Source organism: Budorcas taxicolor, chromosome 5 (genome assembly GCF_023091745.1).
Source record: "Budorcas taxicolor isolate Tak-1 chromosome 5, Takin1.1, whole genome shotgun sequence".
In the NCBI taxonomy this organism is placed as follows: domain Eukaryota; kingdom Metazoa; phylum Chordata; class Mammalia; order Artiodactyla; family Bovidae; genus Budorcas; species Budorcas taxicolor.
The window spans coordinates 57,813,103-57,828,450 of NC_068914.1; the positions used below are offsets into that span (position 1 = coordinate 57,813,103).

The 15,348-nt window shown below is 37.9% G+C and overlaps 1 non-coding gene across 1 annotated transcript; it reads right to left on the reverse strand.

The window, feature by feature from the left end:
- Nucleotides 1-14,656: 14,656 nt before the first annotated feature.
- On the reverse strand, nucleotides 14,657-14,785 carry LOC128049156 (small nucleolar RNA SNORA18). Its single transcript, XR_008199518.1, has one exon. It is a non-coding gene; the product is annotated as a small nucleolar RNA SNORA18 (small nucleolar RNA).
- Between the last annotated feature and the right edge of the window lie 563 nt (nucleotides 14,786-15,348).

A 15,348-nucleotide genomic window follows, 5' to 3' on the forward strand; every position in this document is an offset into this window, starting at 1 on the left:
TTAGAGGCACGTGAGGAAAGGGTCTTGTTTTAGTTAACATTTAGGCCTGATAGTTGCTTAAGCTTCATGGTTCCCCATCATCTCCTCAGGAAATTAGACTTAATGCTTAATGCTATTTCACAGTTGACTCTATTTTATGAGAGGATGATTAATGAAGATGACATTTACCCTGATTGTTGTGCTCTTTGGAAAGATATTCTCCATGAAGAGCTCGTGTTTCTAGGCTGCAGATAGGGGTGACGTTCTCGGGGAGAGAAATACAGTTGACCGGTTTCACTAATCACACTTTCAAGTACAGATCCTTATCATAGTGCTTCTTGTCGGACTCATCAGAGGAGAGATATTTTCTTTGAAGTACAGTGCTCATCAGTTTCTGAGCGCTGCATTACATAACCTCCTTCTCTTTTGTCTACGGTCCATTGAAGATGCTAACATTCTGCCTTAAATTAAACTGAATTGTTTGAAAAATTCCAGGAATCTTTTGTTGGAAAAACTTCAAAATTTCCAATTGTGGCTTAAATTGGTGATCCAGAACATGAATATCTCAAAGCAGACAGGGTTTGCATCCCATCAATTGACCTTTTGGTTCTCACAAGTAGGAAGATGGCACAACTGTTTCAATCTTTCAGGGATCCCGATATCCTTGTCCTTTGTAACATTCAGCCATTTTTGCTCATCAGCATCAAACATCAAAAAGTTTAGATCTGTTCTGGAGTTATTGGAAGCTAAATGGGCCGGAAATAGTGCTAATCGAATTGCTATATAATTCTGTAGATATGGAAGGCAACATTGATTTTGTACCAGGGGACAAAGTAGTCTAGAAAAGGGGAACTTGTCTGAATTTCTTCCCTGCAGAAGCAGATACTGTGGTTGCTGTGTCTGGACTAGATTTATTTGTTAATTATTAACTGAGTTTCTCATACACATTAGCCACTGTGTTTGCTTTCATGGAGGTCAGAGTCTAACAAGACCCAGAGGCATTGTCTGAGCCCCATTGTAGGCAGGACACATACACAAGACTGAGCTGAAGACCCTAGACAATGATAGCCAGTAGAATCTAAAAGATAGCTTTGAGGGAACAAATCTGAAAATGAGATTTAAGACAGATGGTCTAACGAGAAAAGTATTGAAAGTGGTAGTCACTCAGTCATGTCTGACTCTTTGTGACCCCATAGGCTGTAGCCATCCAGGCTTCTCTGTCTGTGGGATTCTCCAGGCAAGAATACTAGAGGCGGTTGCCATGCCCCCCTCCAGGGAATCTTCCATACACAGGGTTGAACCTGAGTCTCCTGCATTGCAGGCATATGCTTTACCATCTGGGCATTATTTCAAAGGACCAGGTGGAATCTAGGTCTGTGCTCACAAGTCTATATCAGGCAGACATGACAGACTGGATCAGATGATTTGATGAAGAGCTGGGACAGGGGTTTATTCAGAACACCGAGCTGTTTCAGCAGAACTCCCCTTCCGACTCATGCAGAATAATCCCGGTGAAGAGCCTCTGAAATATTAAGAGCAGACTCAGTCACAGAAATCTTGAAGGAAATTATTTTTTTACTTTTAAATGCTCCTTTGTTACTAGCATCTAGAACATCAAAGTTATTGTCCCACAGCAACACCTCAGGAATGGTCTTAAGAAAAGATACCATGGATTTGTAATTAGAGTGTAATGTTTTCATAGTCTTTATTGCCTCGAACATACTTTAAAATAGCTTTTGCCTACTCAGGTAAAGTGTTTTCCTTGCCGTTATATTTAGGCTCTTGCTTAGTTAAGTCTTTCTCTATGTGTTGTGAAAAATCAACTTTCTTTCTTTTAATGCTGTAATTACTTGGTCACAAATCTCAAGCTGTTAGAGTCCAAATGAACCTTTTATAGAAACATTCATTTGTCACACCACCTTAGGAGAAGTGACAACTTTTTATTTTTCATTCTACTCATTGATAGTTACATTCAGGACTTTATCTCATTAGAACAAAAAATTATAAATCAGGAATAACCTATATATTATTATAAATCTACTCTGAGTGTTGTGGATCTGCTGAGAATATAAACAGATTCAAAGAAAAGACCTGTCTCCTTAAGGAGATGAATACACTTCCTCAAGTATACTTTAATACTTTAATACTTCCAGAATCTAGATGAGTCTTTGATTACAAAAGAATGTTGCCAGTCACAATTCAATTTTTTTAAATCCCATAATACTGTCAGTTAATTGATGAAGTGCCTTGCATTCAAAGGTGTTTAGGAATAAGCAAACGTTGCTTTTAAACATTTTTTTGACATTATCATATTTTAGAGGTGTCTGCTCTTTTGCAGCTAATTTCAGCTGTAAATCTGATAAGCTTTCCCTGCTAACCCTACTAAAATTATATGCTTCTATTCACTTCTTCTTTTGCCCTTTTTAAAAATACTTTTGCTTGGCAAATTTACCCTTTTACAATTCTTTTTCCTGTTTCCGACATAAACCATTACCATTTTCCTTAAGCTCTTCAATCCATCCTTGAGTCTTCACTGTCAAAAGATGACCTTTCAGTCTTGATCAAATAAAAGAGACTTGCTCAACTTTTCTCCAAACTATACCTTTCCAGTTTTTATTTCATTAGTCCTGTCTAAGAAAATGATCTTTTCATCCACTCTCATCTCTTTTGCGGCTTTGCCCCGTTATTGACTCCCTCTTTCTATATCATCTTCCATTTTCTTTGTATTGATTCCTTCTCCTCAGATTCTGACCATGACTGACTCTCTCATATAACACAAAATTACACAAAATAAATTTTTTAAAAAGAAAAAAAACACCCTTAACTTACATTGGTTCACAAGTTTACTTTCCTTCTTACCCTTTCAAAAAAAGATCAAATCTGTTGCCCAGTTCAGCCCCTTAGTCATTCCTCAACATACAGTATTCTGAATATACCTGCCTTTTGAAATTGCCCTCAGTGGTCAACAACTCTTCCCTGGTTACAGCATCTAATGACCTTTTCTTAAAATTCTGCCTTTTAACATGCATAGAGTTTATACTGATGACTTCCCTCAGGCAACTGCTACTTCTGTGTCTCATATAGGTTTACTTTCAGTATCCTCAACATAACGATCTTGAATTTGTTCTTAACTGTTGCTATTTCCCAGGTTTCCACATCATTATTTCTCTCATTTTGCTCTCTATTTTCCCTCCCACCCATTACTAATTCAACATATCAAATCAACAGCAAGCCCTCCTAATTCTACCTTAGAATGTCTTTTCCTGAGCAATCCTTTTCTTCTATTTTTATTACTAAATCTTTAGTTCAGTTTCTCATTGCCATAAAAAACATATTTGAGCTCCTTAATGTGTCCTATTTCTAACCCGTCCTGTTTCAAATCCTATTTTGAACTGACCTTTTCAGTGTATTCTGATGCTTTCCCCCAGGTCTTGCCACTATGGGTCATATATCATCTCCTAAATAATAATTTTAGGAATAAAATGTTGAAAAGCTTACTGCTTTTAGCTTTTGATCATTTTATTTCTTCTGCTTACAGTTCCTAACTTTCCTTTTGGAAAATTCTGGCCACTTATAAATAAAGTAAAATTTATTTTTAACTTTATTTGGTAAATAAAGTAAATCGCTCTATTTGGTAAAATTCTAGCTACTTATAAATCTCTATACACGTGTTCTCTTCTTTGTTCCCTACTTTTGCACTCAGGCAGAAATAATCCCTCTTGTCTCCATATCTCAGTTGTGGCTATTTTGCTTTTGTGTACAAAAATGTAGTCAGATTAGATTAAATGGGAAGAGATTCAAGGGGGAAAAAAGATAAAATATCCTTCACTTACAAAACGATTTGTATTAGTAATCTATCACTGTGTAACAAATTAGTCCCAAATTTAGAGGCTTGCATACTAAAAGTCGCTTCAGTCATGTCCAATTCTTTGTGACCCTAGAGACTGTAGCCCACCAGGCTCCTCTGTCCATGGGATTCTACAGGCAAGAATACTGGATTGGGTTGCCCTGCCCTCCTCCAAGGGGTCTTCCTGAACCAGGGATCAAGCCAGTATCTCTTATGTCTCCTGCTAGAGGCTTAAAACAATACATATTTTCTGAATCACAATTTCTGTGAGAACAGAAACCTGGGTGTAGCTTGCCTGGGTCTTCTACTTCATGGCTTTTCAAAAGACTGTAATTAAGATATCAGCTCAGGTTTGGCACTATTACCTTTATGCTTGAATGGGGGAGGATTCACTTCTAAGTTCAGTTCCAACTTTCAGTTCCTTGAGGACTGTTGGACTGAGGCCCTCAGCATCTTGCTGTTCAGTCTTCTCCAGCATGGCAGTTGCTTCATCAATGCCAACCAAGAGAGAGGCCAGTAGCAAGACAGAAATCACAATTATTTGTAACTTAATCATGGAAGTGCCATCCTGATATCCTTGTGATATTCTGTTAGTTAAAAGCAAGGTTATCTCACATACAAGAGAAGGGAATGACACATGGTTGTGAATACAGGAGGTGATGATCATTTGGTACTGTTTTAGAAGTCTGCCTATTACAGACTGTCTGCCATCCAGCACTCAGCAATCCTATAAGGTCCATTGCAAGAGTATCATCTTAATTGCCACAGAAAAAATTAGCAATGAGGGGCAAAGTAACTTGCTGATGATCATACAGTGAATAAGTGAAAGAACTCAGATCCAAAACCAGACCGTCTGCCTCCAGAGTCCTGATATTTAAACACCATGGAATCCCAGGAAAGGAAGAAACCAGCATAACTCTGGGACTAGTGGCAGCAACTCTGGGGAAGCAGCACTAATGAAAGTATTTATTTATTTATTATTTATTCTAGTATTTTACTGACAGCACTCAGCTCCCAGATTTTTATATTTATTCCACTCAATCCGTATTCTTATGAAAAAGTCTCTCTCTGCTTGCTATCCAATGGGTAGCCTCCTCTGGGTCTGATCTCCACCTTTGATTGAAATAATTATAGCCAAGAAGGTGAGTTTACCCTAGTACAACAAAGCTTCAGGATTTCTGGAAGAATGGTATTTCACAGGCAAGTGGGATGTGGAGTGAAAAGATAGGTCTGTTGGATCATGCCCTTTGACAGTTCACCAAATCACACTGTATCACAGTGAGTTCTTTTAATATGCATGCCTTCCAATGCATTTTTCAAACAGAGCTGATCACATCCCAATATCTGTTGAATCCCAATGAAACTGAGCCTTATTGAGATTTTTCTGGGTGGTTTAATTTCCTTTACATATGCTTTGACCCTTGTGGGACTGACGATGTTAAGAATGAGACAATCTGAGAAACAATGCTATTATTGTCTTTGACAAGATCTACAAAAAAGCAAAATGCATGATCTTCTAGAACCTTTAGTTATATAAAGTTTGGTGCTGTTGTCTTCAATATATACTTGTGTTACTGAGACTTAACATGAAGGTTTGGTTTCATTCTGTGATACTGACAAGTGCTCACAATGAGAGGTAATAAAACCAGAGTAGTAATGGCATCTTGCACTCTTTCCCAGTTAAAAATATGATCTCTTAGGCTCCTTTATATGGGGAATGTTTACATAGACTACAAACCTTCCTTTTCCTTGTAGCCTGAAGTAGTCATTCAACATATATTTATAAAATAGGTCTTGTATATGAGCCAAAGGGATGGATATTGATGGCACTATGAATATGGCAGTTTCTGTTCTCCACAAATTCTGTCTACTGGGAAAAATAATTTAATAAATATAGAGCCATTGGTAAGTGTATGGAATGTTTACAGGAGAGAGAATCTGAAATAATCTTTCCATGAAGGTTTACAGTATTTGTATTAGTTATAGAAATATCTGCCTTAAATCACTTGTTTCACCTGTTTCTGTGTTTGCCTCATTTCTTTTTTTAAAAATAAATTTATTTATTTTAACTGAAGGCTAATTGCTTTACAATGTTGTATTGGTTTTTGCCATACATCAACATGAATCCTCCACGGGTGTACACCTGTTCCCCATCCTGAACCCCCCTCCCACCTCCTTCCCCATACCATCCCTCTGGGTCATCCCAGTGCACCAGCCCCAAGCATTCTGTATCATGCATTGAACCAGGACTGGTGATTCATTTCATATATGATATTATACATGTTTCAATGTCATTCTCCCAAATCATCCCACCCTTGCCCTCTCCCACAGAGTCCAAAAGACTGTTCTATACATCTGTGTCTCTTTTGCTGTTTTACAAACAGGGTTATCATTACCATCTTTCTAAATTCCATATATATGCTTTAGTATACTGTATTGGTGTTTTTCTTTCTGGCTTACTTCACTCTGTATGATAGGCTCCAGTTTCATCCACCTCATTAGAATGGATTCAAATGTATTCTTTTTAATGGCTGAGTAATACTCCATTGTGTATATGTTCCACTGCTTTCTTATCCATTCATCTACTGATGGACATCTAGGTTGCTTCCATTTATTATAAACACTGCTGCAATGAACATTGGGGTACACATGTCTCTTTCACTTTTGGTTTCCTCGGTGTGTATGCCCAGCAGTGGGATTCCTGGGTCATATGGCAGTTCTGTTTCCAGTTTTTTAAGGAATCTCCACACTGTTCTCCATAGTGGCTGTACTAGTTTGCATTCCCACCAACAGGGTAAGAGGGTTCCCTTTTCTCCACACCCTCTCCAGCATTTATTGCTTGTAGACTTTGGGCTCACAGCCATTCTGACTAGTGTGAAATGGTACCTCATTTTGGTTTTGATTTGCATTTCTATGATAATGAGTGATGTTGAGCATTTTTTCTTGTGTTTGTTAGCCATTTGTATGTCTTTTTTGGTGAAATGTCTGTTTAGTTCTTTGGCCCATTTTTTGATTGGGTCGTTTATTTTTCTGAAATTGAGCTACAGGAGTTGCTTGTATATTTTTGAGATTAGTTCTTTGTCAGTTGCTTCATTTGCTATTATTTTCTCCCATTCTAAAGGCTGTCTTTGCACCTTACTTAGAGTTTCCTTTGTTGCACAGAAGTTTTTAATTTGAATTAGGTCCCATTTGTTTATTTTTGCTTTTATTTCCAATATTCTGGGAGGTGGGTCATAGAGGATCCTGCTGTGATTTATGTCAGAGAATGTTTTCCCTATGTTCTCCTCTAGGAGTTTTATAGTTTCTGGTCTTATGTTTTGATCTTTAATCCATTTTGAGTTTGTTTTTGTGTATGGTGTTAGAAAGTGTTCTAGTTTCATTCTTTTACAAGTGGTTGACCAGTTTTCCCAGCACCACTTGTTAAAGAGATTGTCTTTTCTCCATTGTATATTCTTGCCTCCTTTGTCAAAGATAAGCTGTCCATAGGTGCGTGGATTTATCTCTGGGCTTTCTATTTTGTTCCATTGATCAATATTTCTGTCTTTGTGCCAGTACCATACTATCTTGATGACTGTGGCTTTGTAGTAGAGCCTGAAGTCAGGCAGGTTGATTCCTCCAGTTCCATTCTTCTTTCTCAAGATTGCTTTGGCTATTCGAGGTTTTTTGTATCTCCATACCAATTGTGAAATTATTTGTTCTAGCTCTGTGAAAAATACCGCTGGTAGCTTGATAGGGATTGCATTGAATCTATAGATTGCTTTGGGTAGTATACTTATTTTCACTATATTGATTCTTCTGATCCATGAACACAGTATATTTCTCCATCTATTAGTGTTCTCTTTGATTTCTTTCATCAGTGTTTTATAGTTTTCTATATATGTCTTTAGGTTCTTTAGGTAGATGTATTCCTAAGTATTTTTTCTTTTCATTGCAATGGTGAATGGAATTGTTTCCTTAATTTTTCTTTATATTTTCTCGTTATTAGTGTATAGGAATACAAGGGATTTCTGTGTGTTGATTTTATATCCTGTAACTTTACTATATTCACTGATTAGCTCTAGTAATTTTCTGGTAGAGTGTTGAGGGTTTTCTATGTAGAGGATCATGTCATCTGAAAACAGTGAGAGTTTTACTTCTTCTTTTCCAATTTGGATTCCTTTTATTTCTTTTCTGCTCTGATTGCTGTGGCCAAAACTTCCAGAACTATGTGGAATAGTAGCAGTGAAAGTGGACACCCGTGTCTTGTTCCTGACTTTAGGGGAAATACTTTCAATTTTTCACCATTGAGTATAATGTTTGCTGTGGGTTTGTCATATATAGCTTTTACTATGTTGAGGTATGTTCCTTCTATTCCTGCTTTCTGGAGAGTTTTTTTTTTTTTTTTATCATAAATGGATGTTGAATTTTGTCAAAGGCTTTCTCTGCATCTATTGAGATAATCATATGGCTTTTATTTTTCAAATTTTTAATGTGATATATTATGTTGATTGATTTGTGGATATTGAAGAATTCTTGCATCCCTGGGATAAAGCCCACTTGGTCATGGTGTATGATCTTTTTAATGTGTTGTTGGATTCTGATTGCTAGAATTTTGTGAAAGATTTTTGCATCTATGTTCATCAGTGATATTGGCCTGTAGTTTTCTTTATTTGTGGCATCTTTGTCAGGTTTTGGTATTAGGGTGATGGTGGCCTCCTAGAATGAGTTTGGAAGTTTACCTTCCTATGCAATTTTCTGGAAGAGTTTGAGTAGGATAGGTGTTAGCTCTTCTCCAAATTTTTGGTAAAATTCGGCTATGAAGCCATCTGGACCTGGGCTTTTGTTTGCTGGAAGATTTCTGATTAGCATTTCAATATCCGTGCTTGTGATGGGTCTGTTAAGATTTTCTATTTCTTCCTGGTTCAGTTTTGGAAACTTGTACTTTTCTAAGAATTTGTCCATTTCTTCCATGTTGTCCATTTTATTGGCATATAGTTGCTGATAGTAGTCTCTTATGATCCTTTGTATTTCTGTATTGTCTGTTGTGATCTCTCCATTTTCATTTCTAATTTAATTGATTTGATTTTTCTCCCTTTGTTTCTTGATGAGTCTGACTAATGGTTTGTCAATTTAATTTATCCTTTCAAAGAACCAGCTTTTGGCTTTGTTGATTTTTGCTATGGTCTCTTTTGCTTCTTTTGCATTTATTTCTGCCCTAATTTTTAAGGTTTCTTTCCTTCTGCTAACCCTGGGGTTCTTTATTTCTTGCTTTTCTAGTTGCTTTAAGTGTAGAGTTAGATTATTTATTTGACTTGTTTCTTGTTTCTTGAGGTATGCCTGTACTGCTATGAACCTTCCCCTTGGCACTGCTTTTACAGTGTACCACAGGTTTTGCAGAGAAGGCAATGGCACCCCATTCCAGTACTCTTGCCTGGAAAACCCCTGGATGGAGGAGCCTGGAAGGCTGCAGTCCATGGGGTTGCTGAGGGTCAGACACGACTGAGTGACTTCACTTTCACTTTTCACTTTCATGCACTGGAGAAGGAAATGGCAACCCACTCCAGTATTCTTGCCTGGAGAATCCCAGCGACGGGTGAGCCTGGTGGGCTGCCGTCTTTGGGGTCGCACAGAGTCGGACACGACTGAAGTGACTTAGCAGCAGCAGCAGCACAGGTTTTGGGTTGTTATGTTTTCATTTTCATTTGTTTCTATGCATATTTTGATTTCTTTTTTGATTTCTTCTGTGATTTGTTGGTTATTCAGCAGCGTGTTGTTCAGCCTCTATATGTTGGAATTTTTAATAGTTTTTCTGCTGTAATTGAGATCTAATCTTACTGCATTGTGGTCAGAAAAGATGCTGGGAATGATTTCAATTTTTTTTTTTTAAATTTACCAAGGCTAGATTTATGGCCCAGGATGTGATCTATCCTGAAGAAGGTTCCGTGTGCGCTTGAGAAAAAGGTGAAATTCATTATTTTGGGGTGAAAAGTCCTATAGATATCAATTAGGTCTAACTGGTCTATTGTATCATTTAAAGTTTGTGTTTCCTTGCTAATTTTCTGTTTAGTTGATCTATCCATAGGTGTGAGTGGTGTATTAAAGTCTCCCACTATTATTGTGTTATTGTTAATTTCCCCTTTCATATTTGTTAGCATTTGTTTTACATATTGCAGTGCTCCTATGTTGGGTGCATATATATTTATAATGTTATATCTTATTCTTGGATTGATCCTTTGATCATTATGTAGTGGCCTTCTTTGTTTCACAGCCTTTGTTTTTAAGTCTATTTTTTCTGATATGAATATTGCTACTCCTGCTTTCTTTTGGACTCTGTTTGCCTGCAATATCTTTTTCCAGCCCTTCACTTTCAGTCTGTATGTGTCCCTTGTTTCGAGGTGGGTCTCTTGTAGACAACATATATAGGGGTCTTGTTTTTGTATCCATTCAGCCAGTCTTTGTCTTTTGGTTGGGGCATTCAACCCATTTACGTTTAATGTAATTATTGATAAGTATGATCCCATTGCCATTTATTTTATTGTTTTGGGTCGAGTTAATACACCCTTTTTGTGTTTCCTGTCTAGAGAAGATCCTTTAGCATTTGTTGGAGACCTGGTTTGGTGGTGCTGAATTCTCTCAGCTTTTGCTTGTCTGTAAAGCTTTTGACTTCTCCTTCATATTTGAATGAGATCCTTGCTGGTTACAGTAATCTGGGCTATAGGTTACTTTCTTTCATCACTTTAAGTATGTCCTGCCATTCTCTCCTGGCTTGAAGAGTTTCTATTGAAAGATCAGCTGTTATCCTTATGGGAATCCCCTTGTGTGTTATTTGTTCTTTTTCCCTTGCTGCTTTTCAAATTTGTTCTTTGTGTTTGATGTTTGTTAATTTGATTAATATGTGTCTTGGGGGTGTTTCACCTTGGGTTTATCCTGTTTGGGACTCTCTGGATTTCTTTGACTTGAGTGATTATTTCCTTCCTGTTTTAGGGAAGTTTTCAACTATTATCTCCTCAAATATTTTCTCATGGTCTTTCTTTTTGTCTTCTTCTTCTGGGACTCCTACGATTTGAATGTTGGGGAGTTTAACATTGTCCTGGAGGTCTCTGAGATTGTCCTTATTTCTTTTAATTCATTTTTCTTTTTTCCTCTCTGATTCATTGATTTCTACCATTCTATCTTCTACTTCACTAATCCTATCTTCTGCCTCCTATGTTTGTCTACTATTTGTTCCTTCCAGAGTGGTTGTGATCTCATTTATTGCATTATTCATTATATACTGACTCTTTTTTATTTCTTCTAGGCCCTTGTTAAACCTTTCTTGTGTCTTCTCAGTCCTTGTCTCCAGGCTATTTATCTGTGATTCCATTTTGATTTCAAGATTTTGCATCATTTTCACTATCATTATTCAGAATTCTTTATCGGATAGATTTCCTATCTCTTCCTCTTTTGTTTGGTTTGGTAGGCATTTATCCTGTCCCTTTACCTGCTGGGTATTCCTCTGTCTCTTCATCCTGTTTATATTACTGTTTTTGGGGTGGCCTTTCTGTATTCTGGAAGTTTGTGGAGTTCTCTTTATTGTGGAGTTTCGTCCACAATAAAGGCGGTGACGGGGTGGGGGTGGGGGTTGTATGGGTGGCTTGTCAAGTTTTCCTGCTTAGGAAATTTTGTGTCAGTGTTCTGAAGGGTGGAGCTGGAGGGCAATGAAGTGTCCAGTAAAGAGATATGAGATGTCAGTGGGTTTGGAGTGACTTTGGGCAGCCTGTATATTGAAGCTCAGGGCTGTGTTCCTGTGTTGCTGGAGAATTTGCATGGTATGTCTTGCTCTGCAACTTGTTGGCCCTTGGGTATTGTTTGGTTTCAGTGTAGGTATGGAGGCGTTTGATAAGCTCCTGTCGATTAATGTTCCTTGGAGTCAGAAGTTCTCTGGTGTTCTCAGGATTTGGACTTAAGCCTCCTGCTTCTGGTTTTCAGTCTTATTTTTACAGTAGCCTCAGGACTTCTCCAACTATATAGCACTGTTGATAAAACATCTCCTTTTGAAGACAATGATCTGCTTTTCTGGGTGCCTGATGTCCTCTCCCAGCATTCAGAAGTTGTTTTTTGGAATTTACTCAGCATTTAAATGTTCTTTTGATGAACTTCTGGGAGAGAAAGTGGTCTCCCCATCCTATTCCTCTGCCATCTTAGGACCGCCTCCTTGCCTCATTTCTTGTATTGAATAAATTTCTAAAGAGCATGTAACTGAATGAGATTGTTTCCTTTAAACCTCAACTCACATATCTTTTTCTAGTAAGCTTTCTATCACTTCCCCCTCCACATGCCTCATGTTCCCAGACCATCTGGCTTTATCTCCATTTGCTTCTCTGGACTATAAATCTTTATTTTATTGAGCTAAAATTGACATATAACATTATATTAGTTTCAGGTGTACAACATAAGGATTTGATATTTGTATATATCTCAAAATGATCACCACAGTAACTTTAGTGAACATCTGTCATGATCCATGGTTATTTTTTCTTGTGTTGAAAACATTTAAGATTTTTTTCTCTTAGCAATTTTCAAATATGCAATATAGCATAACTAACTACCATCATGATACTGCATATCACATCCCTATGACTTATTTATCTTATAAGTAGAGGTTTGTACCCTCTTTCATCAATTTTGTCTGTCCTCTAGTCCCTGCTCTTGGACCACCAATCTATTCTCTGTATCAATGAGTTCAGTGTTTTTGTTTTTTCCCTCCACATGTAAATAAGATCATGTATTGTCTATCTTTGTCTGGCTTAATTTCACTTAGCATAATAACCTCTAGATCCATCCATGTTGTTGCAAATTACAAGATTTATTATTTTTTGTCACTGAATAATATATGCAGGTCAGGAAGCAACAGTTAGAACTGGACATGGAACAACAGACTGGTTCCAAATAGGAAATGGAGTACGTCAAAGCTGTATATTGTCACCCTGCTTATTTAACTTATATGCAGAGTACATCATGAGAAACGTTAGGCTGGTTGAAGCACAAGCTGGAATCAAGATTGCCAGGAGAAATATCAATAACCTCAGATATGCAGATGACACCACCCTTATGGCAGTAAGTGAAGAGGAACTAAAAAGCCTCTGAATGAAAGTGAAAGAAGAGAGTGAAAAAGTTGGCTTAAAGCTCAACATTCAGAAAACTTAGATCATGGCATCTGGTCCCATCACTTCATGGCAAATAGATGGGGAAACAGTGGAAACAGTGTCAGATTTTACTTTTAGAGCTCCAAAATCACTGCAGATGGTGATTGCAGCCATGAAATTAAAAGATGCTTACTCCTTGGAAGGAAAGTTATGACCAACCTAGATAGCAAATTGAAAAGCAGAGACATTACTTTGCCAACAAAGATCTGTCTAGTCAAGGCTGTGGTTTTTCCTGGGGTTATGTATGGATGTGAGAGTTGGACTGTGAAGAAAGCTGAGTGCCAAAAAGTTGATGCTTTTGAACTGTGGTATTGGAGAAGACTCCTGACAGTCCCTTGGACTGCAAGGAGAGCCAACCAGTCTGTTCTAAAAGAGATCAGCCCTGGGTGTTCTTTGGAAGGAATGATGCTAAAGCTGAAACTCCAGCACTTTGGCTACCTGATGTGAAGAGTTGACTCACTGGAAAGGACTCTGATACTGGGAGGGATTGGGGTCAGGAAGAAAAGGGGACGACAGAGGAGAGATGGCTGGATGGCATCACCAATTCGATGGACGTGAGTCTGAGTGAACTCTGTGAGTTTGTGATGGACAGGGAGGCCTGGTGTGCTGCGATTCATTGGGTCGCAAAGTTTGGACACGACTGAGCAACTGAACTGAACTGAATGTTCCTCTGTGTGTGTGTGTGTGTGCATGAAAAATTGTGTGTATTCTCTTTATCCATTTACCTATTGGTAGACACACTTAGGTTGCTTCAATATCTTGGCTATCAAAAATAATTGTGAATTGAACATTAGTGTGCATATATCTTGTCTAATTAGTGTTTTGGTTTTCTTTGACTGAATTCCCAACAGTGGAATTGCTTGATCATACAATAGTTCTATCTTTTAATTTTTTGAAAAACCTCTACATAGTTTTTGATAGTGGCTGCACCCATTTATATTTCCACCACCAGTGCACAAGTGTTCTCTTTTCTATACATCCTCACCAACACTTGTTATTTCTTGACTATTTTATAGTAGCTTTCCTAATAGGGGTGAGGTGAGGAGACATATCATTATGGTTTTGATTTGCATTTCCCTTGTAATTAGTGATGCTGAACATCTTTTTATGTACCTATTGACCTATTGTGTGTCTTCTTCGGAGAAAAGTCTATTCAGGTCCTCTGCCGCTTCTTTTCCCCCCCACAGTGTAAAGGGTTTCTTTTTATTATGTATAATATAGGCAGAGTGATTTAAGTCAATAAATTTTTAAGGAATTTCCACACAACCTGATTCTTTCCACTGCCAATCACCTTCGTTCCTTCAAAGTCATAATCTTCAAGATAGCCCTTTTGAAAAGAAACTCTGCTCAGCCCACAGCTGTCATGTGTATCTGCCCACAATTGTTTTAGTTGGGCCTCTTTGATCTTCAATGGAATGCACTTCAAAATTTTCCACCTGTAAATCTGGAGATCCAATTTCCTCAAGCAGTTTACTATAAGATCATGTTTAAGGCCAGAAAATGGATCTGCCTAGTTCATAATGGCATCCTCTAAAGGTGTATTAAGTTCAAATCATATTCATTCTTAAGTTATCACACCCTGAAACTTGACAGAAATCATTGGGATATGCCAGTACCAAAGATGAAAACAAAAAAAGTTTGTTAGGTTTTCTTGATTAATTAGCAGCTTTTTCTTATAGTTCATTCCCACAGATCTAACAGGTAGTTCTATGAGTAAAGGAAACTACATAATTACTGAGGCATTTCCAACAATGTAGGTTTTATAGAAAAAAACCCTATTGGGGTAGACCTCAACCTTCTTCCCCTTTTTAAATCAGATGGTTTTTCACTGTCTGTAGTTATATGAGTTCTTTATGTATTTGGGGTATTCAGTTCAGTGCAGTCGCTCAGTCGTGTCCAACTCTTTGCGACCCCATGAATCGCAGCATGCCAGGCCTCCTTGTCCATCACCATCTCCTGGATCACTCAAACTCATGTCCATCGATTTGGTGATGCCATCCAGCCATCTCGTCCTCTGTCATCTCCTTTTCCTCCTGCCCCCAATCCCACTCAGCATCAGAGACTGTTCCAATGAGTCAACTCTTCACATGAGGTGGCCAAAGTGCTAGAGTTTCAGCTTTAGAATCATTCCTTCCAAAGAACACCCAGGCTGATCTCCTATACAATGGACTGGTTGGATCTGCTTGCAGTCCAAGGGACTCTCAAGAGTCTTCAACAATACCACAGTTCAAAAGTATCAATTATTCGGCACTCAGCTTTCTTCACAGTCCAACTCTCACATCCATATGACCACTGGAAAAACCACAGCCTTGACTAGATGAACATTTGTTGGCAAACTAATGTCTTTGATTTTCACTT